This window comes from Perca fluviatilis, chromosome 1 (assembly GCF_010015445.1).
Source record: "Perca fluviatilis chromosome 1, GENO_Pfluv_1.0, whole genome shotgun sequence".
NCBI classification, from domain to species: domain Eukaryota; kingdom Metazoa; phylum Chordata; class Actinopteri; order Perciformes; family Percidae; genus Perca; species Perca fluviatilis.
Window position 1 is genome coordinate 31,433,965 of NC_053112.1, and position 21,942 is coordinate 31,455,906.

The window sequence follows — 21,942 nt, forward strand, 5'->3', positions numbered from 1 at the left end:
TAAGATAATTGATTTATGCCTTAGAGAGATATATTGTGTGACTGTCTTGATTTGCGGCCGAACATAAACTCAGCACCTGTTCAAATACAATCTTTATACATTAATGTCTGTAAACTCTGCAGCAGCTCATTCTACTGATTTAATTTAGCTTCATCACGACATTGCTGATTTATTGTACAAATTCTGCTAAAATCAAGCAAAGGGCAGAGAAGTTAACTTCGTGACAGAATGTCTGGTCTGCAGTGACACAAAATTTTACCATGCACACTCTAACTGACCCCAAATTAACTTTGAAGGTTCTGTGGAGAGCTGTGGATGAGAAAGAAGCCTGTCTTCCAATATCCTCACCCTCCCACATCCCCTCCTACTCCACCCATCTCTTTCAGTCTGTTAGAGCTGGCAAGGAAACAAATCTGCAGATTGTACTTTGCCTGCGAGCCCATCTTTAAAAAAAGAAGAAGATCTAATTGCACCAGGACCTCTTTTATGACAACACTTAATCAGACAGCTTTGTTAAAGTGACAAAAATAATGCGCTTAAAATGGCTGCTAAGAATTTGGCACAATTCAAAAAAGAATTAGTTATCAGGGAAGTGCCTTACATTTAACAGTTATTTTCTTTTAAAGGCCTCTCTTGCAATTCACAAACACATTTCCAATGTAGGAACATGCAGTGTAATTTGTTTTAAATACCTGATCTGTACCCTGCCGGTCTTAGAGGCCCCTGATGTATGAGCCACACGCGTTAAGTGCATATACACGGTGCTATACAGCAACTGCTCAAACGAGAGACAATAAATCATTTGTATAAAAAAAAAGTCTGCTACTGAGTGTCAAATCTTACATTTACTTCTACTCAAGAATAAAAACACTCTTTACAGACACATTTATAGAAAATTCACAGTATTATCCACTAAGGATCCCCACTAAGGATCCCCAAAATAAAATGATATGGTTCAGTCAGAACATTTCCTCTTTCCTGCAAAGGTTCAATGAGTTGTAAACCTACTCACCTAAAGGATTATTAGGAACACCATACTAATACCGTGTTTGATCCCCTTTCGCCTTCAGAACTGCCTTAATTCTTTGTGGCATTGATTCAACAAGGTGCTGGAAGCATTCTCTAGAAATGTTGGCCCATATTGATAGGATAGCATCCCCCACACCATTACATCACCACCACCACCAGCCTGCCCAGTGGTAACAAGGCATGATGGATCCATGTTCTCATTCCGTTTACGCCAAATTCTGACTCTACCATCTGAATGTCTCAACAGAAATCTAGACTCATCAGACCAGGCAACATTTTTCCAGTCTTCAACTGTCCAATTTTGGTGCGCTCGTGCAAATTGTAGCCTCATTTTCCTATTTTTAGTGGAGATGAGTGGTACCCGGTGGGGTCTTCTGCTGGTGTAGCCCATCCGCCTCAAGGTTGTGCGTGTTGTGGCTTCACAAATGCTTCGCTCCATACCTCGGTTGTAACGAGTGGTTATTTGAGTCAAAGTTGATCTTCTATCAGCTTGAATCAGTCGGCCCATTCTCCTCTGACCTCTAGCATCAACAAGGCTGGATGTTTTTCCTTTTTCAGACCATTCTTTGTAAACCCTAGAAATGGCTGTGTGTGAAAATCCCAGTAACTTTCTTTCCCATTCTGACATTCAGTTTGGAGTTCAGGAGATTGACCACCACACTTAAACATCAAGAACGAACATAATTTTCCTAGTTTGAGTAAACTAGGGGTTGAGCTGGATGTACGTGTGTGTTGCTATATAGCAGAAACCTGAGCAACACTGTATATTTGTGGTTTTTCAGTGCATCACAATCACAAATGTTTAGCATTCTCCCCTGCTACTGTAAATACTAATATTACTACTGTTTTGTGGTTAGAAGACAGATACAGATGGTGAAGGTTATTATTTGTGATTTTCTTGCTTGCTGAAACGAGCAGTTACACGGTTTTGTAACAGACTTGCTTAGCAATATGGTGGCCTGTGCAACATTCGGAGATGTCTGTAAATACAACCTGATACTTGTTTTTTGCTCAACCTGTTTTTGCTCTGAACAGGTTGGAAGTGGTTAAGCTCTGTACATAGTAATGATGATGTTAACGTGCAGACCGTGGGAAGTTGAAGACGGTCAAATAGACGAAGACAACTAGAGTAAAAGTGGCCAAGCAAATGCTCTCTTTCTACTGCCTTGTGAACCTAAAGAAGGGAAGACTCACACAGTGACGGCAAGGGAAGGACAATTGTACTACATTTTCAAAGGTTTGAATATAACAGCGCGTGGGTGAGTAAAGTTCATCAAACTACTTCAAAGCAGCAATAGTTCTGTGGCTGTCAGGCGCTTTTATCTGTGGGAAGCCTCACAGGGGAAAACACCTGACAGACACAGAAATGAACCAAAACACCATTTGCTTTTCCCCTCACAAGGGCCTTTGCTTCAACTGTAGGAAACAAAAACAAAAAAAACTGGAAAAACTATTTTGCTTTTTGCTCCGGATTTTGCCCACAGAGGATTTAGTTTAGGTGACCGTCAGGACACCTTGTAACTGTAGGTTGCCTGTGAAATGGGAGTGGTCAGAGAAAACTAATTAACAGGATCCTACACAGGCACCAAGAATGCTTAAGTCTTGAAGTCTAGCAGTGGAAGTGTAGATGGGATTCTTGACCTATATAAAGTTGGACTGGTGGGCTAAATATAGAGCTGGGTAGTTTTCACTGAGGACAGATGTTAGGACAGAGGACTGTAATAATGGGGAAAGTGATACAGACTGTCCTGATTTTCATTGGGGATGAATGACATTATCATGGGATTCAGCAGTACTTGCACATTTCGCAACTTAAGGACTGATTCAATCAATATGACTACACTGGAGGCATTGTTCATAGAGCTGGACAGAATCACCAGGGGACCCTATACTGAGCACACACTCTCTGGCTTGTCTGGACTACTTGAAGTATATTCCCAAAGAAAAAACTGCTCTGGTTTCCTCTTGATGAAAGAGACTTCCACAAAAAATATATATTCAGTCTGAATCTAAAATTAATGCAAAACAAGCTGTGTATCTTGTATTAAAGTTTCGTAAAAATCTGTTCTCAATGCAAATTTATGCAATGTAAAAAATCAGTTTGTCTGCTGCAATACATCTGTAATAAGCAGAATGGGAGCTGCGTCAGGGAAAGATGCATACTTGCGCAAGATTTGTGAGCTGTAATGCATCCTATTTGTTCCAGTCACATGACACACACTTTTACTATTCTTGCATGACGAGAAGTGTCTTCACACTACATTTAATTTTATGTTAGTGCTTAACCAGTGTCAGAAACCGTTTGGGTTAAGCTGTTTTCACAGAAGAAGCAAGGTGGAAAAAAACTATCCAGGAAGGATGCTATTACTTTAACCAACCTTGTAAATCCAGGCTGGGGCTCAGACGGGGGAGATGAAGAGAAAGCCGTTGATGTAGGAAAGAACACCGAAAACTCAATGGGAAAACGCCTTGTGCTACATTAATACACAGGCTACTATGGCAGAGAGATTCACAAATATAATATTTCATGTAAATGAATACTGTACTGTACACATGAAGAAACATTAAATATTTCCATTGCATTGCAGCTGTGAGGGGAAGCTACTGCATGTCAAATCTTAAAATCTTAAACTATCCTCTTTAGTCTAGCCCGTTATTGCTAGCGGCCATGGGAAAAAAGGGAACTAAAAAAGATGGTCTCAATTGAATTCAACACCGTAGTGTAGGGATGTGGTTAAGGTAAGAATGGGTCAAAAAATTGTTCTCATGTCCACCAACTGCTGTGTTTAGTACAGACCTATAGAGAGATTTCATGCTGAGGAACATGGCTACACATGTTACCACTGATCACGGCAGTGTGAGCTGGCTGAGACGCCAGTGGCCGTATGAGCAACGCCAACGCTAATGAGACTGCAAAGGTGGGGCTCATTCTAAATATTGTCCAATATATGACCTAGCAGCCATATTAGCAACTGATATCATGAATCTCATTTGAGTTTAACAAAACTTTATCCGTAACATTAAATGTTCACTACTGAAATCCATATTCCAGTACTTTGCAGAGATACTCCGATTTTTTGTATATAACTTGACCTTACTGTAATGTTTTAAAATATTCCTTTGATTGTGATTTTATCCACATTTAGTTTTAATGTATTACATAGTAACATACTTTACATTCTGTTGCAACTCCTCAACAGCGAGTTTATTATATATTTATTTATGTCACCCAGGTTATTACTGAAATATTATAGGGACTTATAAGTCAGGAGCTACTGCACTTGTCAAAATATTCACTGAGACACACACACACACACGTACGTCTGCTCTACATATAACAGTTCTTGTTGCATTGTTACTGTAGCACAATTCAATATCAAGCTTTTTTGTGTATGTGTATAGTAGAGTGTCACAGTTAAGATGAGAATGATCAAAAAGGTGCATGTCCTGTTCTGACGATTAAGATGGCTGGCATTCATTCAGTGTGAAGTCATTGAATAGCTAAGTGCAGATCAATGACAATTGAATGAGTGTGGGTGGAGGTGATGTTTGAGTGGAATAGGGCAGGTGGTGCAGTGACACAGAGCGTACTGTATGCCCTCGATCACTTTAATTACCACACACTCAATGAATACATTGTCAGCACTTAAGTGGCAGGGGTCTAACTAAGCTAGCCACACTGCAAAACATGGAAAACTACTACAATCGTTCTCACCCATGCATCAGATTACTGAAACTTACTGAGAAGAATATCACAGTCTGTTTCAAGTGTCATCACTCAGTAACAGAGAGAGAGAGAGGGAGTAGATGCCCTCCCCATAGAGAATCACTAAGGCTTCGTAAATATTTTTTTAACAAACCGTAAAAGAGCCAACAAAACAGTCTCCTTTCATCTCTGTCAAACTGATAGTTTTGTTCTGTAATTGCTCTTCAATAAAAAGCCAACCCATAGTATCTAGAACGCCATAGATTCCGACAAGCATGCACTTAATGCAGGCGGTAAAACTGCGGTAAAACGGCAAGGTAGTAGACTGGGTAAACCCAGCCCGATCTGCCGGCGATTTGATTGCAGCTCAGGCTGGAAACCTGTACGTTTATCTATGCTGCTTCCGTTACAAATTTGCGGGAACCAATCACAAACTGGCTTATCCACCTGGCACGCTATTGGCAGATTTAACACCATGACGATAGAGAAGTGACCAAGCAGCTTCTTGTTTACATTCAACAAGCCGGCCACCGAAGCGCAGCGCTCCATGGCAGCAACCCGTTGGTGCCGCGGTCGCTGCTACGTCACCCGGATCGTTTGTCTGATTGGTTGAAGGACTATCCAATTGCGTACAGAGTCATTTGAACTATGCCCGTTGATGCCCCGCCTCTTGTGCAGAGAAAATACAGAGCAGACTCCCCAGACTAATGTTCAATCTTAAAGGATTGAGCTTGGTCTGGTGATAGCCAGACTAGCAAGGTAGCGCACAAAGGATAGGGCAGGCACTTCAGCAAAGCGCAGCGCAGGTATACGTCATCTCTGCTTCTGGCTACCTCCTTTTATGGATGTGCCTTGAAAGGTCGGCGGCAATTTTGAGCTGTTCACCGCGCTAAGGGTAGCGCTTCCACCGCTCTCCCCATAGGAAAACAATCAACAAACAGCCAGCGCAAAGTGGTTTTACTGCTTTAAGGTGTTTAGCATAAAGACTTGAAACATGGGAAACAGCTAGCCTGGCTCTGTCCAAAAGCAACCAAATCCATATACCAGAACCTCTAAGCACCTCCGGCTGGTGGTGACAGCTTCATATGAAGTGTAAATATGAGAAACAAGTGTGGCATGTGATGGTTATGTGACTGTTACCTGGAAAGCTGCAACAGGATTGTGTCAGGGTCCTGGGAGACCTAACAGAACCAATGCCTCAGGGGAAGAAATACTAACAAGCCTTTGTCTGTTTTCCCATACAGCTTTCATCAAGGGACTGAAAGGGATGCATGCAAACAACACAATGTACCTGTGTGTTAGAGAGGAAGGAGTGAGTATGTGTGTGTGTGTGTGTGTGTGTGTGTGTGTGTGTGTGTGTGTGTGTGTGTGTGTGTGTGTGTGTGTGTGTGTGTGTGTGAGAGAGAAAGAGAGAGCTACAGCAAAGCAGATGGAAAGGGAGAGCTACTTTTGCTAGTCGTCGTGATCACAGTGTGGTGCCTCACATCCTAGAGCAGCACTCTTAGCTGTCTAAAGGCTGATGATGATTGTGGCATTGAAATCATGGCTCCACAACTTTGGTAGAAGCCTTGTAAAATCTCAGAGCAGCCAATCAGGATTTTTATCATTATTCTTAATAATTTTAAACAAAAAAAAAAAGTTATTTCCAAGGTCAACAATGAGCTTTCATGCTCTAACTTTAATCCAACAGGGACAAAAAAGACACACCATGGATGAAATCATAACGCAAAAAAACTGAGCAAACTCCATCTACTAAAGACTGTGTGATACCATCGAAAGTGTCGGAAAAAGTTCGTGGGTGAACCTTGAGTTGGGATTATAGGAACTATTATTTCCCAGTTCAACGATGAACTTTAATTCTTAATATTTCTCTTTTGTCCCTCTTTTAGCAGCAAGCACACAGAAAATGATGCAGCGTGCCATGAGTGAGACTATTATTTTATTATACCTTTATTTTTACAGGCAAGTCAATAAGAACAAGTTCTTATTTATAATGGCGGCCTGACAAACGACAAAAAAACACTTAGGGGAAGCGAAAGAGGGCTAGGAGATAAAACAATCTCTCTGCAGAGTTTACAGTCCTTGTTTGCTCATGACCATTTAATTACATTTTTTTCTCAGTCTTTTGCCTTTCTTGTGCAAACTGCAGCATAACTGAATGTAATTGTTATCAATACATGTCAATTTCTATTTTTGGTACAGGTACATGTGTTAATTCACGTTCTCGAAGGATTTGTGGAGTTGCTTAGCGACAACACTAAATGCAGTCTACCACTTCCTCTGTGTATTGTCCACTGTCTTAAAGTTATTGGATATGTGCTGCTTTCAGACAATCAAGGATATAAATCTGTTTTTGGTCGAAATTAGTCTATATGTGTAATTTTTGTAGCTTTCAATTGTATTTTAGGTCTGTTCCATACTTTACTGACTTATTCATTTGCATATAATTGCTCTAAGGGGATCCTTCCACAGAAATAATTTCCATGTTTAGAAAGAGACTGCAGGACTATAGAAAACACAGAATCTTCAAAAAAAAGCTCTACTGTCTTCAAAAGTAACAACATGGAAGTCTTCAATAGATGCACCAAGGAAAGGACAGGTTGATACCTGCTACTTCAAAATGAATAATCAGCTGCTCATTAGACTACAGTCCGTTTGTGTGCAGGTGATTGAATGAAATTGCATAAAAAAATTGTGTGTGCGAAAGCTCACAACTAGATCATATTAGTACAGAGCCCTGTAAGTGGGAAATACACTTCCTCAGAAAATGCTACCATCACTCAACAACAATATGAATAAGATATAATAAGGTAAGAAAACCTTTATTGTCTGTCACGAGTGACAGAAATTTGTCTATGACAGGGCAGGCTCAAATGACAAATACATCTAAGAACAAAGATACATATAGAAACAGCATAATAACATTGACTGTGCAAGAGTCTGCTGTACAGAATACAGCTTATACTGAGCACTGACCAGCAGGTCTAGATTACAGTTAGACCCTTGTCACTAGTGGGAAGGAGGTTGGTGCTGGACTAAAGGCCATGTTATTACATTTATCGAAATAGATTATCCTTTGTACAGTGGCAATTTTAGGACAATGCACACACAGCTTGTCAGGCTCTGCCATATGTTCATAAGTCTAAGCTTTACTTTGTGCCTGCATGTACTTCAACCTCAACTACAGAAGCTATGTTATGAGCTGAATGCCAACATGTTGGAGCTCCTGCACATTATCGCCAACATAATTAGGATTCAAATGACCAAATTCAAATGTTGGAATATTTTACTCTGGACCCATTTGTTATTCCTAAGTGTCACTGAAAATCATTTAAATAGGCCATTTTTTTCTTTAATTTTAGCTCATGAAAGTCATACGTTAAAGTGCTATAAAACTATTTTTACAGTCACACACAAACATGACAGGGAGTATATTTAAACAAAATATGTGCAGTTTGCAGATTGAGATCATAACAATCAGGTGAGTCTTGGGCTAAGTCTCCCTAAGGGAGTCAAAGTCACTTTTAAAAAACACATTAAAAAAAAGGTCAGCCATAACTCTGCTATAAAAAAAACTAGCCTTTCAAAATCTGGATATGGCAGGCAGCACTTAGCTCTGTTCCCTGTCTCAGTGAATGAAAGTGATTTAAGAGCTGTTTTGATACAGGTCATTGGTATAGACGAAGGAAAATAGGTAGCATTCTGCTCCCTCTCAGTGTTAAAAAGAAAATGCCGGGGGTTCTGCAAAGTTATGCATCTTCCAGAATAATGTAACTCCAGACTAAGACCAGAATTTTATAATAGAGTGTATGTACACTATAATAATAATAGAACCTATGTGCTTCCCCCTCTACTGGACACAAAAAGAGAAGTGCAAAGAAGTCAAAACTCTAGACAGGATATGTTTTTTTCATTACGGTTGAGTCCCTCTCCATTTCTCCCTCTTTCTCTGAAGTAAAAAAATAGCCTTGGTACATCAATAAGACACACTTTCATGGTGCAGTGTACTATTAATGCACTAAGGCAACAAGATAAATATTTGAACTTGACCTAAAATGAAGAATGAATGTCTTTGTTTGGACTTTGCAAAGAAACAGTCAGCCTTCACTACAAAAACATGAAGGCTATTTAAGGATTTGGACCACACATCTAAAAGCCCCTGTGGGGTGTGTGTGTGTGTATTTCCACAAATGCCAATGTCTGAAACAACAAATGTATGCACACATCCTAACTCATTTTGCTCACACACACTAAGTGACCAGAACCTGAGTGACCATTTATGTAAATGCAGGGGTGGAAAATAATAGAAATGCACCCGAGCATCATATCCCTGCAGTGCAGCCTAACTCACTTTACTCCAAACAGTGTCAACATTATGAGTCAACATGAGCTTCTTGTTATGCTAATGTAGGATACATGTCACAGTGGATATGCAGCATGCATGACTGGACAAACACAAGTCCAACAGAAGTAAGGTGTTCTTGTTTGTTGAGATGCTTGAAACAACAACGAGCTTGTGACTCTAGAGATTTTCCAAGGTTAGTGGAATCAGGTACCAAAAGAAATACAGCAACACAATGACAATTAACCTTCTCTTAGCAGCTACACAAGTCTATTTCAATGTTCATACAATTTCACACAAATTTAATATAAAAAAATGTGGAATGAAGGTTGTGCTAAATATGTGTTTAAATATAAAAATGTGTGTACAGTATACAATATACCTCCTAATTAATTAGGTTTAGATATAAATAAAGAAGCAGCACATTTTTGTGCAATACAACCGGCAAGAAATACAAACATTTTAATATTTTAAGCCAGTATATGCCTACAAATGGACACCGAATTGCATTATTGAGGATGATATTAAATAGCAACGCAGACAGGATATTATGCATGACCCTCAGCTTCTCTGGTGCACATATTGGAGATGGAGCAAAAGGAAAGATTGCATTGCTCTCTGTTACATTGTTCCAGCAGGGTGCTTGAATGATGGCACACAACAATGTAATCTTAGAAAAAATAGAGGTAGGCCTAAATAATAAAAAAAACAGAAACCTGTGAGACATATACACATACTCTCCTTCCCCTCTTCCTCCCTCCATTTTGTCCTCATTATCACCCTCTCATCACTTAGACAAGGACTTGGCATGAGCTGTGCTCCTAGCATGCCTCAGCACCACGTCGGGCCAGATTTATTAAATGTCTCTCCCCCATCTTTGGCTTCTAACACATCTCATTTTCCCATCCCTTTGACCTATATGTGGTATGTTGCTATAGGAAGAACCTGATGAATGATTGACCCAGACTAATATATCTTACCTTGTTTAATATGGATGTTAGGTTCACAAGTCTATACTATGCTTGGGTTTTATTGGAATTGTGATTAGTAATGGTAATTAAGTCAGCTTGTCAATGGAAAATTTCTTCTCTCCCCCCCATTTTTCTCTGAGAGTTACATTTTGATGCCACCGTGCAGCATTGGCCGACTAAGTTATTTTCATATTCTGCCCATGAGCGTGATGCCTGGGGGATCTCACAGATTATGCAGAAGAACTGTGCGGAAAAAAAAGCATTTTTAGTATTGAAGGAGGAAAAATGAGCAGGTCATGTGCATTTATTTCATCCCACCTGAGTGCTTTTTCACCCTCTTTTACATGCATATGTGGCATGTGTGTGTTAGTATTACCATATATATAATACATGCAAAGCACTGTGTCTATGTATGTAATGTATATGCATTGTTATTCTGTGTGTGTGCTAGTGTGCATGTAAGGTGATGTGAGTGTAAACCACTGAGTGGAATCCACTGCCAGACTACATCAGATACTGTGACTCAATTATTGACTTTAAAAACAGAATACATATCATATATCTCTTCAAGATGGCTTATGGACTGACTGACTTATTTGTATTATTACCTTTTTGTTTGTGAAGTGACCTTGGGTGTCATGAAAGGCACTTTAAATAAAATGTATTATTAAACCCAGTTTACCCACATCAATTTTAACACACACACACACACACACACACACACACACACACACACACACACACACACACACACACACACACACACACACACACACACACACACACACACACACACACACACACACACACACACACACACACACACACACCTCAATGTGCAAACTACAGATAAAACATTTCCCACCAGCCATACACTAAAATGCCATGGCCTTAAGTGTCCTTCAGTCTCCCCCTAGTGCTTCAGTAGATATTCCTCTATTCACTGCTACATGGTTAAAACAAAGACGCCATGAAGAAAGACATTTATATGTTTAATAATTATCCTCCATTTAATTTTTTTTCCAGACTAAATATTCCTCTGCTTTAAAATTGAGCAGCTAATGACTACACAGTGAGAAATGGCGACATATGTTTCAGTGTGTGCGACTGTCACAAGGGAGGAAAGAGGAATCCCTCCACAGAGCAGTGTAATTAGCAAGACTGCTTTGGCACACACACAGACATATACACATAAAAGTTGTTATTTAATTATTGCCTGGCATTTTTGTGTCATGCCGTTTACAATATGGAGATCATTTATTTAGAAATCCCCCAAAGAACTCCCCAACCAAATGCACACAAAATGCTATTTTTCTGACTTAAGACGACTGTAACCATAAACACTACATTTTGAACCCCAGCCGTTACCCTAACCTCAACCAAAAACCAAGTCTTACCATGTGGGGACTAGCTCCTTATTCCAAAAGGGAGGAAAGTCGCCGAAATGTCACTGTGTAAAAAGATGAATGTCTCCACAACATGACGAAGACAAGTATGGACAAACCCATACACACACCCACACAAACATAACATTTTTCGTCAGTATAATTGTATCAGATAGTTGGATCGTTATTCTTTTAGGTCAGGCTCAGATAAAAATCTGTCAAAGGGGATACAATGTAAGGGAGATTGGCTTTCTCCGGGTAAGTGTGAGAATTGGGACATGGTAATAGTTAGGGCTCTGGGGTGGTAAAATGGTATTAGAATGATAGTGGGCTAAACTGTTACTGGCGGGACAGCAAAGAGAGGCTCTATCCAATGGGAGTGGATGAATAAGCCATGAAGCCAGGCAGCAAAGGCACGGGTCTGAGATAATATATTCTTGCCATGGTAAACCTCTGATAGATGCACACACGTGCATGCTTGCACACTAACACAAGCATACAAATTCATATCAAAATCAAATATCAAACTCTGCTGTAGAACTGGGTCATAGAGTACCTCTCCTACTGAGTGTATAACGTTTTAGAGATAACATGAGGAGCAAAAGGAAGACAGGGACTGAGAGGGCAAGCGAATGAACGCAAAGTTTTCAGCAGGGCTGAAATAGCAATACTGGAGTGTGTCATTTATTTGGCAAACACATTCTTATACCCATTTTCCTATTTAGACAACTATTTTCTTTTTTGGTGGGGTGAAGGAGGCCCACCTCCCTTTTTGGAGATAATAATCTTTCCTCCCTTGTGTATACATAACATGCATTATTGAGAGACCTCTGCAGCACTGACATCCTTCCAGCTCCTGTAGCACAGTGGTTGTGTTGCTCGTCTCGGGTCCCCATTTAAACCATGCTAGATTTAGAAATGTGCGTGCCTGCAAAGCAAGCCAAACTCTATACCGGAGGTAGAAGCAGGTACATTACTTCTTGAGTTATTCCATAAATAATATGTCTGAAGAGCTTGCAGAGAGGCAGGATGAAAACTTGCAAATGTATGCAAATAGTTTTCTCGCTTCAGTTTGAAATAAAAATGCCACACAATCAAGAACAAATGACAATTCATGAATGAACCAAAGATAAACAGCAAACCATCTAAATCCATTATTAAATGGCTACATTCTTAAAATACAAACCCAAAGACAATTAGTCAGCATGACGCTACAGTAAAAACTACAGATTATCTACTGTATGCATCTATGTTTACGACCAGCAGACAATCAAGGACACAATTATGATCGTAATTAGTTATTGCATTGTAAATAAACACTTCTGACTTAGTATGGCTATGTGATGCATCACTCAGCAAAGATATGGGAGCATTTCTCAGGTACAGTAGCTCATTCTGTGTGAGTAATGGCCAAACGGGAATAAGGCAAGGGGTCCAACGCCATATAACACACAACCAGAGCGAGAGATTTACTACATGCTCTATGCAGGTACCAGGCAAAGGCAGCATGCTGCAGCATGTGATGGCATATTTGGTGTGAAGGAGGATTAACCATGATTACAAATATAAAGACTATCCATTTTATTTAGAGATGCACCGATAGACCGGCCGGTGACAGGAATTGGCCGTTTTTTACGTGCTTGGCCATGACCGGCGACCGGCAGGTCAGTCTGACATATGCTGATTTCATGCCGGTCAATGCTACAATTAACTGACAACATAAGTTTTACAAGTTACAGTTATCAAGGACGCACGCACACGCGGACGCCACAGCGTACCCACTCGCAGTGTGAAGCGTGTGTGTCAGCGGTATTCTCAAACATGTAGGGAACCTCAGGAATTAACCTGCAACATGTCAGCTGTTTGGAAATTCTTCAGCGTGTGTGCAGAAGATAACAGGTTTGCAATATGCAACACCTGCAAGAAAAAAGTAGGGCGTGGAGGGACGACACCAAAAACCAAAATCACATTTTTTTAGTTGGATATTGGATGTGAAAAGAAGGAAATGGTTCTAACATTGCACTTTAGATGTGTGTGAATTCTCCACACCAGGAGTAATTTATAATTCTATTTTATAGTGATCCATTATCTGTTCAAAAAATTTTCTATTAGAAAAGATAGAAAATAAAGTCAGGTGCTGGTGGAGCCCAAAACAGAGCAAGAAGGAGAGTAAACATTCAGCAGGTGGACAGAAACACATCTCCAAATGAATGTGAATGTTGCTCTGTACCGTCTGGGTGTTTAAGTAGGCAACTGTTTGCTAACATTGTTCGCCTAACTGTATATGGTGATCACATGTCAATATAGTGTTTAAAGCTTGTTCTGCAGTCCTTACGTTGCCAAAACAGTTACTACTGCTAATAATTGTTAAGTATGTATGTATGTATGTATGTATGTACAGTACAGGCCAAAAGTTTGGACACACCTTCTCATTCAATGTGTTTCTTTATTTTCATGACTATTTACATTGTAGATTCTCACTGAAGGCATCAAAACTATGAATGAACACATATGGAATTATGTACTTAACAAAAAAGTGTGTAATAACTGAAAACATGTCTTATATTTTAGATTCCTCAAAGTAGCCACCCTTTGCTTTTTGATAGCGCTGCAAACCCTTGGTGTTCTCTCAATGAGCTTCATGAGGTAGTCACCTGAAATGGTTTCCACTTCACAGGTGTGCCTTGTCAGGGTTAATTAGTGGAATTGTTTCCCTTATTAATGGGGTTGGGACCATCAGTTGTGTTGTGCAGAAGTCAGGTTGATACACAACCGACAGCCCTATTGGACAACTGTTAGAATTCATATTATGGCAAGAACCAATCAGCTAAGTAAAGAGAAACGAGTGGCCATCATTACTTTAACAAATTAAGGTCAGTCAGTCCGGAAAATTGCGAAAACTGTGAATGTGTCCCCAAGTGCAGTCGCAAAAACCATTAAGCGCTACAACGAAACTGGCTCACATGAGGACCGCCCCAGGAAGGAAGACCAAGAGTCACCTCTGCTGCTGAGGATAAGATCATCCGAGTCACCAGCCTCAGAAATCGCAAGTTAACAGCAGCTCAGATTAGAGACCAGATGAACGCCACACAGAGTTCTAGCAGCAGACACATCTCTAGAACAACTGTTAAGAGGAGACTGTGCGAATCAGGCCTTCATGGTCAAGTAGCTGCTAGGAAACCACTGCTAAGGAGAGGCAACAAGCAGAAGAGATTTGTTTGGGCCAAGAAACACAAGGAATGGACATTAGATCAGTGGAAATCTGTGCTTTGGTCTGATGAGTCCAAATTTGAGATCTTTGGTTCCAACCGCCGTGTCTTTGTGCGACGCAGAAAAGGTGAACGGATGGATTCTACATGCCTGGTTCCCACCGTGAAGCATGGAGGAGGAGGTGTGATGGTGTGGGGGTGCTTTGCTGGTGACACTGTTGGGGATTTATTCAAAATTTAAGGCATACTGAACCAGCATGGCTACCACAGCATCCTGCAGCGACGTGCCATCCCATCCGGTTTGCGTTTAGTTGGACCATCATTTATTTTTCAACAGGACAGTGATCCCAAACACACCTCCACAGTCACCGGACCTGAACCCAATCAAGATAGTTTAGGGTGAGCTGGACCGCAGAGTGAAGGCAAAAGGGCCAAGAAGTGCTAAGCATCTCTGGGAACTCCTTCCTCCATTTCAGGTGACTACTTCTTGAAGCTCATCAAGAGAATGCCAATAGTGTGCAATGCAGTAATCAGAGCAAAGGGTGGCTACTTTGAAGAAACTAGAATATAAGACATGTTTTCAGTTATTTCACACTTTTTTGTTAAGTACATAATTCCATAGTTTTGATGCCTTCAGTGAGAATCTACAATGTAAATACTCATGAAAATAAAGGAAACGCACTGAATGAGAAGGTGTGTCCAAACTTTTGGCCTGTACTGTATATATGTATGTATGTATGTATGTACAGTGCCTTGCGAAAGTATTCGGCCCCCTTGAACGTTTCGACCTTTTGCCACATTTCAGGCCTCAAACATAAAGATATAAAACTGTAATTTTTTGTGAAGAATCAACAACAAGTGGGACACAATCATGAAGTGGAACGAAATTTATTGGATATTTCAAACCTTTTAAACAAATAAAAAACTGAAATATTGGGCGTGCAAAATTATTCAGCCGCCCCTTAAGTTAATACTTTGGCGCGCCACCTTTTGCGCGATTACAGCTGTAAGTCGCTTGGGGTATGTCTCTATCAGTTTTGCACATCGGAGACTGACATTTTTGCCCATTCCTCCTTGCAAAACAGCTCGAGCTCAGTGAGGTTGGATGGAGAGCGTTTGTGAACAGCAGTTTTCAGTTCTTTCCACAGATTCTCGATTGGATTCAGGTCTGGACTTTGACTTGGCCATTCTAACACCTGGATATGTTTATTTGTGAACCATTCCATTGTAGATTTTGCTTTATGTTTTGGATCATTGTCTTGTTGGAAGACAAATCTCAGTCCCAGTCTCAGGTCTTTTGCAGACTCCATCAGGTTTTCTTCCAGAATGGTCCTGTATTTGGCTCCATCCATCTTCCCATCAATTTTAACCATCTTCCCTGTCCCTGCTGAAGAAAAGCAGGCCCAAACCATGATGCTGCCACCACCATGTTTGACAGTGGGGATGGTGTGTTCAGGGTGATGAGCTGTGTTGCTTTACGCCAAACATAACGTTTTGCATTGTTGCCAAAAAGTTCGATTTTGGTTTCATCTGACCACAGCACCTTCTTCCACATGTTTGGTGTGTCTCCCAGGTGGCTTTTGGCAAACTTTAAACGACACTTTTTATTGTTATCTTTAAGAAATGGCTTTCTTCTTGCCACTCTTCCATAAAGGCCAGATTTGTGCAGTATACGACTGATTGTTGTCCTATGGACAGAGTCTCCCACCTCAGCTGTAGATCTCTGCAGTTCATCCAGAGTGATCATGGGCCTCTTGGCTCCATCTCTGATCAGTCTTCTCATTGTATGAGCTGAAAGTTTAGAGGGACGGCCGGGTCTTCGTAGATTTGTAGTGGTCTGATACTCCTTCCATTTCAATATTATCGCTTGCACAGTGCTCCTTGGGATGTTTAAAGCTTGGGAAATCTTTTTGTATCCAAACCCGGCTTTAAACTTCTCCACAACAGTATCTCGGACCTGCCTGGTGTGTTCCTTGTTCTTCATGATGCTCTCTGCCGCTTTACACGGACCTCTGAGACTATCACAGAGCAGGTGCATTTATACGAGAGACTTGATTACACACAGCTGGATTCTATTTATCATCATTAGTCATTTAGGTCAACATTGGATCATTCAGAGATCCTCACTGAACTTCTGGAGGAGTTTGCTGCACTGAAAGTAAAGGGGCTGAATAATTTTGCACGCCCACTTTTTCAGTTTTTTATTTGTTAAAAAAGTTTGAAATAGCCAATGAATTTCGTTCCACTTCATAATTGGGACCCACTTGTTGTTGATTCTTCACAAAAAATTACAGTTTTATATCTTTATGTTTGAGGCCTGAAATGTGGCAAAAGGTCGAAACGTTCAAGGGGGCCGAATACTTTCGCAAGGCACTGTATGTATGTATGTATGTATGTATTACATTACAGAAAATGCACAAGCATACACAGAAATAAACACATTATTAAACTGCATATGATACCACATTAATGTTACAACCAAGCTACAACAAGCATGCTGCTGTGAGGTGATTTTATCTGAGTTCTTAGAGGCATAACCCGAAGTAGGAAAACACTGAGGACACGCTGTTCTGATGCAAGTATCTTCAAAACGCTAAAACACACACATTGAACCACGCAGGCATAGGCGCACACCTGCATACAGATACATATTCTCAATATCATTGCAGCTGTATCGCACATCCACTTTCTAGACAACGTGTCCGTAAACATATATTTTAAATACTATTAGCCTAGGATCCGGGCCCATATTCTCAAGCTTCAGATAGCTAATCAGGGTGTCCCATTACACATATTGTATCTCCATTGTGTTTAATGATTGTACTTGTATTTTAACTGTTTTGTGAATAAACTGAAATTGAACTGAGCTATCTAAAACCTGACCTGAGATCACAGTAACCTTCCTGATAAATGATTTCCTTTGATGTCTTCAGTGTTTATCTGCTGTTCAGACTTTTAATCTCAATCAGCACACAGCTTCCAGCTTTCAATTTTGTTTAACTGCAGCCTTTAAATAAGATATTCAACATGTAGTTTTTGTGATTTTGCACATGGATTACTTTATCATCAGGCAAACTTGAGCTGACTTTGAGTGCTGACCACACAAATCATCAATAATTCCCTTTCAATCATTTTCTGTTCTTTGATTTATAAAAAGGTCCAGAGTTCAAAGAAACAACTCAATTCTCCAGCAAGCCTTTCTTGCTGTAGCAAGTCTGTGTTGTTTATCCGCATGTGTGTCTGCGCTGCTTCTGTTTGTATGCCGGTGAGTGAGAACCTTGGTGTTCTTTTTGGGTGAGTTACTGTAGAGCTGCAGGAAGGTAACACTTTCTCATCATTGCTTCAATGGCTTATGGGGCCTACAAAAGAGACATATCTTCACAAGAGCCGAGTCCATGTATCCCACACTCTCACTCATTCAACATGACTGTCAGAAACCTTAAAAAAAAGTGACCCAAATCAAACCGGTCGTGCCTCACAGGAAACAATAACAATCCGTGACTAACATCCTAAACCAGCCGCACATGAAAGAGAGCGTGAGACCTGAGAGAGGAGCTGAAATGCAGAAAGAATTCATTGGAATAAGGAATGAGCTTTGAGGTGGACAGCCCTGTAGCAGAGTGAACTTTACTGAAGGGCCAAAGTAAAGCAAAGGTCACATACACTGGCGCTGGTCAAATATCAATTCCCTCTCTACATATGCTCAGCACCAATTTAACTACAGCTTATGAAAAGAAATTGGTCAAAGTCGTATTGGTTTTGAGATTCACTGAAGTAATCAATCCTTGGCTCGTGGAGATAAAAGCAGTCCCTCCTTCCCTCTGCCGAGCGATGTAAACTCAAATGAACAGACTTTCTGCAACAACTAAGTGGGTGGGGATTAGAACATTGTATTAAAATTACAGTAAGCATCTGTTCTTTAACAGGCCAAATTAATTGCATTCCTTTCCATGTCAGTGCTGCGGCATCCGACTGCTTGGACAGCAGAACTAATTTGAACTTTGAATCATAGGCTCGTCCACAGCCCAGAATTAATCATACATGCTCATAAAAAGCTGCTCACCTTTTAAATGTTTTCTCACTTGATAAACCAACAAGCAATATCTCAACAACGCAAGTTACGCATGCATTGCTGACTGTTCTGTGTAATACACAGAGGTGGGTAGAGTAGCCAAAAATTGTACTCAAGTAAAAGTACTGTTACTTCAGAATAATATGACTCAAGTAAAAGTAAAAAGTAGTCATCCAAATAATTACTTGAGTAAGAGTAAAAAAGTACTCGGTGAAAAAACTACTCAAGTACTGAGTAACTGTTGAGTAACGTCTGATTTATTTTTTAACATAAGCATTCAATCAGACGGACAAAAATACTAAATAATCATCTTTAGGCAAATTATAGTTCATCCAATCAATAAAATAAATAAACATTAATTAATTACAAAATAGCTTAAATTAAAATAATCCAGGTAAATTCAAATACAAAAATAATAATACATAAAAATAAATAAGCACAAGTAACACAAATTTCCGAACCTACTATTTTTTTTACAAGGCTCTGCAGGCAGAACTATAACAAGGTAATGGAGCTGCTGTTTGGCACTTTTACTAAGGTAAACATGCTTTCATTATGAGGCCAGAGGCCTGTACTACGAAGCAAGATTTGGGGTTAACGAGCTAACTTCAGGTTCAACCCAGGGTTTTCTTTTTGAAGGTGGATCACTTGATACCGGGTTCAATCGCCGTGGTAACTCATGCTGGACGCCTAACCTGGTCGGGAGCAGGTTATGTTGGAGATCAGAGATCAACCGGTGTAAAACTACTCCTAGAAGTATAATTTTTTCAAAAACGTACTCAAGTAAATGTAACGGAGTAAATGTAACTCGTTACTACCCACCTCTGGTAATACATTCATGCTCCAACACTACACCAGCAGCAGCTCTTCAGGCCATAATAACTGTGTGTCGGTTTGTGTAAAAAAATATTTAAAATATGGTACCTGTCATTATTTAGTACAGTACAGGTTGAAAACTAACAATCTAACAAATAGCCTTTTGACGTTAAACAGCATCAGATCATTGTACTTAAGTAATTTAACGTGCTTTTATTATATATTAATTTTATTTAAAAACTGACTTAGTTTAGATAGTGAGTGGTTTTTGATTTCTTAATAACTTTTGTATTATTACCCCTCAAATTAAAGAAATGCCTATTTGCAACCTCATCACTAGTTGCCTGAAGATGTTTTTTCCCCTTGTTATATTAAGCATCTAGTAACAAGAAAAAAAAAAAAAGATTTCGGCAATGTCTGAAATCCATATTTGTGTGTCAGAAATATGTTTTTTCTGCTTTCCGACCTTCTTAATTTTGCAACCCTTCTTTATTTATTATCTATTATTATTTTATTTCTTATTTATTCCAAGACCCCCTTTTGTTCATGTTGCTGAACATGTAGCACACATGTGTAGGTGGAGAGCGCTATAGTAATAGTGATGAAAACAGCATAGGAACAGCAACTTCTGAATACTGAAGCAAACCATTTTGGAAAACTGATTTATTTATCTTCTTCCTTTTATGAAAAAGCATTGTGGCAGCATTGTAAGTATCATGGGAGGACTTCATCTTATCCTCAGGAATAAATAGTACACCACTGGACAACAAATGGGCCAGAAACAACAGTGCTGTGTGTCTACAGGGGAGTAACTGGAGAAACTGACAAGTCTGTACTGTTCAACACCTGCATGAAAGTGTGCATGCAAACACACAAAGTGGCAGGGGAGGGGGCATACAATTATGGCAAATGACATGGGATCACCTACAGGAAATGGAAAGCATAACAAAAGTAGGAGAAAAAAGAAGAAAAACAAATGAGAGGATTGCCAAAGGGGAATATTTTCAGACACAACTATGAGTGTGAAGGATAAAGGAAATTGTTTGATAATACAAACAGGACAATGCATCTCTGCACTCTGTAAATGACAACATACTAGATGATGAAATATGTGTCAGAAAGCAGTGTTGTTTTAAAGTAACACTTTATTGAGAAATAGTTTCTGAAACAGCTTAAAATGCAGTGGCCGCAGCGGGCCAGTAAACAGCAGCGGTAGTAATGGCAAGCACTTAGCTGTAGCATTAGCTTAAAGAGTTACCAAAATAAAAGCAGTGTTATACTGCTCTCAATCACCTCTGACCACACCCAACATACAGTATATGATGGGTGTGGACATGTAATTGTAAATGTAATGTGTAATGCGTTGCACCATATTAAACCACTGAGGTCAGCAAAAACACCATTTTAAGGGGGTGTTAAGTCACTCTTTAAACGTTAATAACTCTAAAAAGGGGTCAATATTACTGATTAAGCATCAGCAGTAGCATTACATGAGTGAAGACAGACTTTAAAAAAATGTTAATTGGTTATATCAAAAATGAGTTTTAATAAATGAATATGAGTCAAGTATATGAAGGCACTGTGTTCTGTGTAGTTGATGATCTCTTGATCTGGGGGCCAAAAATAACTTCACATTACTTCCTCACTAAACATACGCTAATAGCTCAATTTACAATTAAATGCACAGAAAGAGCACTGCCAGTTTACACACAACAGGCCAGCGCTGTTTCCTCTTTCTCTAAAGTGGCGCAAAGTATTAAAACAATTATCAAGAACCCATTTTCAACCAATGCAGGAATTTCACTTGGCATTGTCAAGACAGTCTATCCTCTTACCAATAACTGTGGGGTGTAAAATGCCTAAACCTACCAGCAACATATCGTTTCATGCTTGTCAAGCCTTGGCGGCCATTTATTTATTTATAGACCTGAACCATAATTCTTAGCAATCATGTCAAGCACTTCTTATAAAGGACACACCATTAATCATGTTCAGGAGGACAGCTTATGTGTTGTTTGTGACGTGTCAATGCAACCTCCTAAAGTCAATCTTCTGTGTGGCAAAATTACTAATTATACCCTTATAGTTCTGTCTTTAAGGAAGGCAGGGCTCTAAGTTATATATCTAACTTTCTAAAAACAAAACCTCTAACTTTCCCTTTATATTTTCTTTCTCCATTGGCTACTTGATTTTATCAAGGAACTATCATACATTATCATGACTAAAAGCAGCGGGCACATCCAAGCCATCTGTTTTATCCTCTTGATTTATTACTTTATGGTTAGTCTGTGATTCCATGGGAATACCAAGCATATTAAAATGTCCTTGAAAAATAAAATGTTTTTGGCCCACCTTTCAAACAAGACACATGTATTTCTTTTCATTCCATTCATTTTACCACCTCACTTATCC

At 39.7% G+C, this 21,942-nt stretch overlaps 1 protein-coding gene across 8 annotated transcripts in view; it reads right to left on the reverse strand.

The window, feature by feature from the left end:
• inpp4b (inositol polyphosphate-4-phosphatase type II B) overlaps positions 1 to 21,942 on the reverse strand; it is a 285,453-nt gene that overhangs the window by 96,743 nt on the left and 166,768 nt on the right. The gene's annotated exons all lie outside the window — the stretch shown is intronic.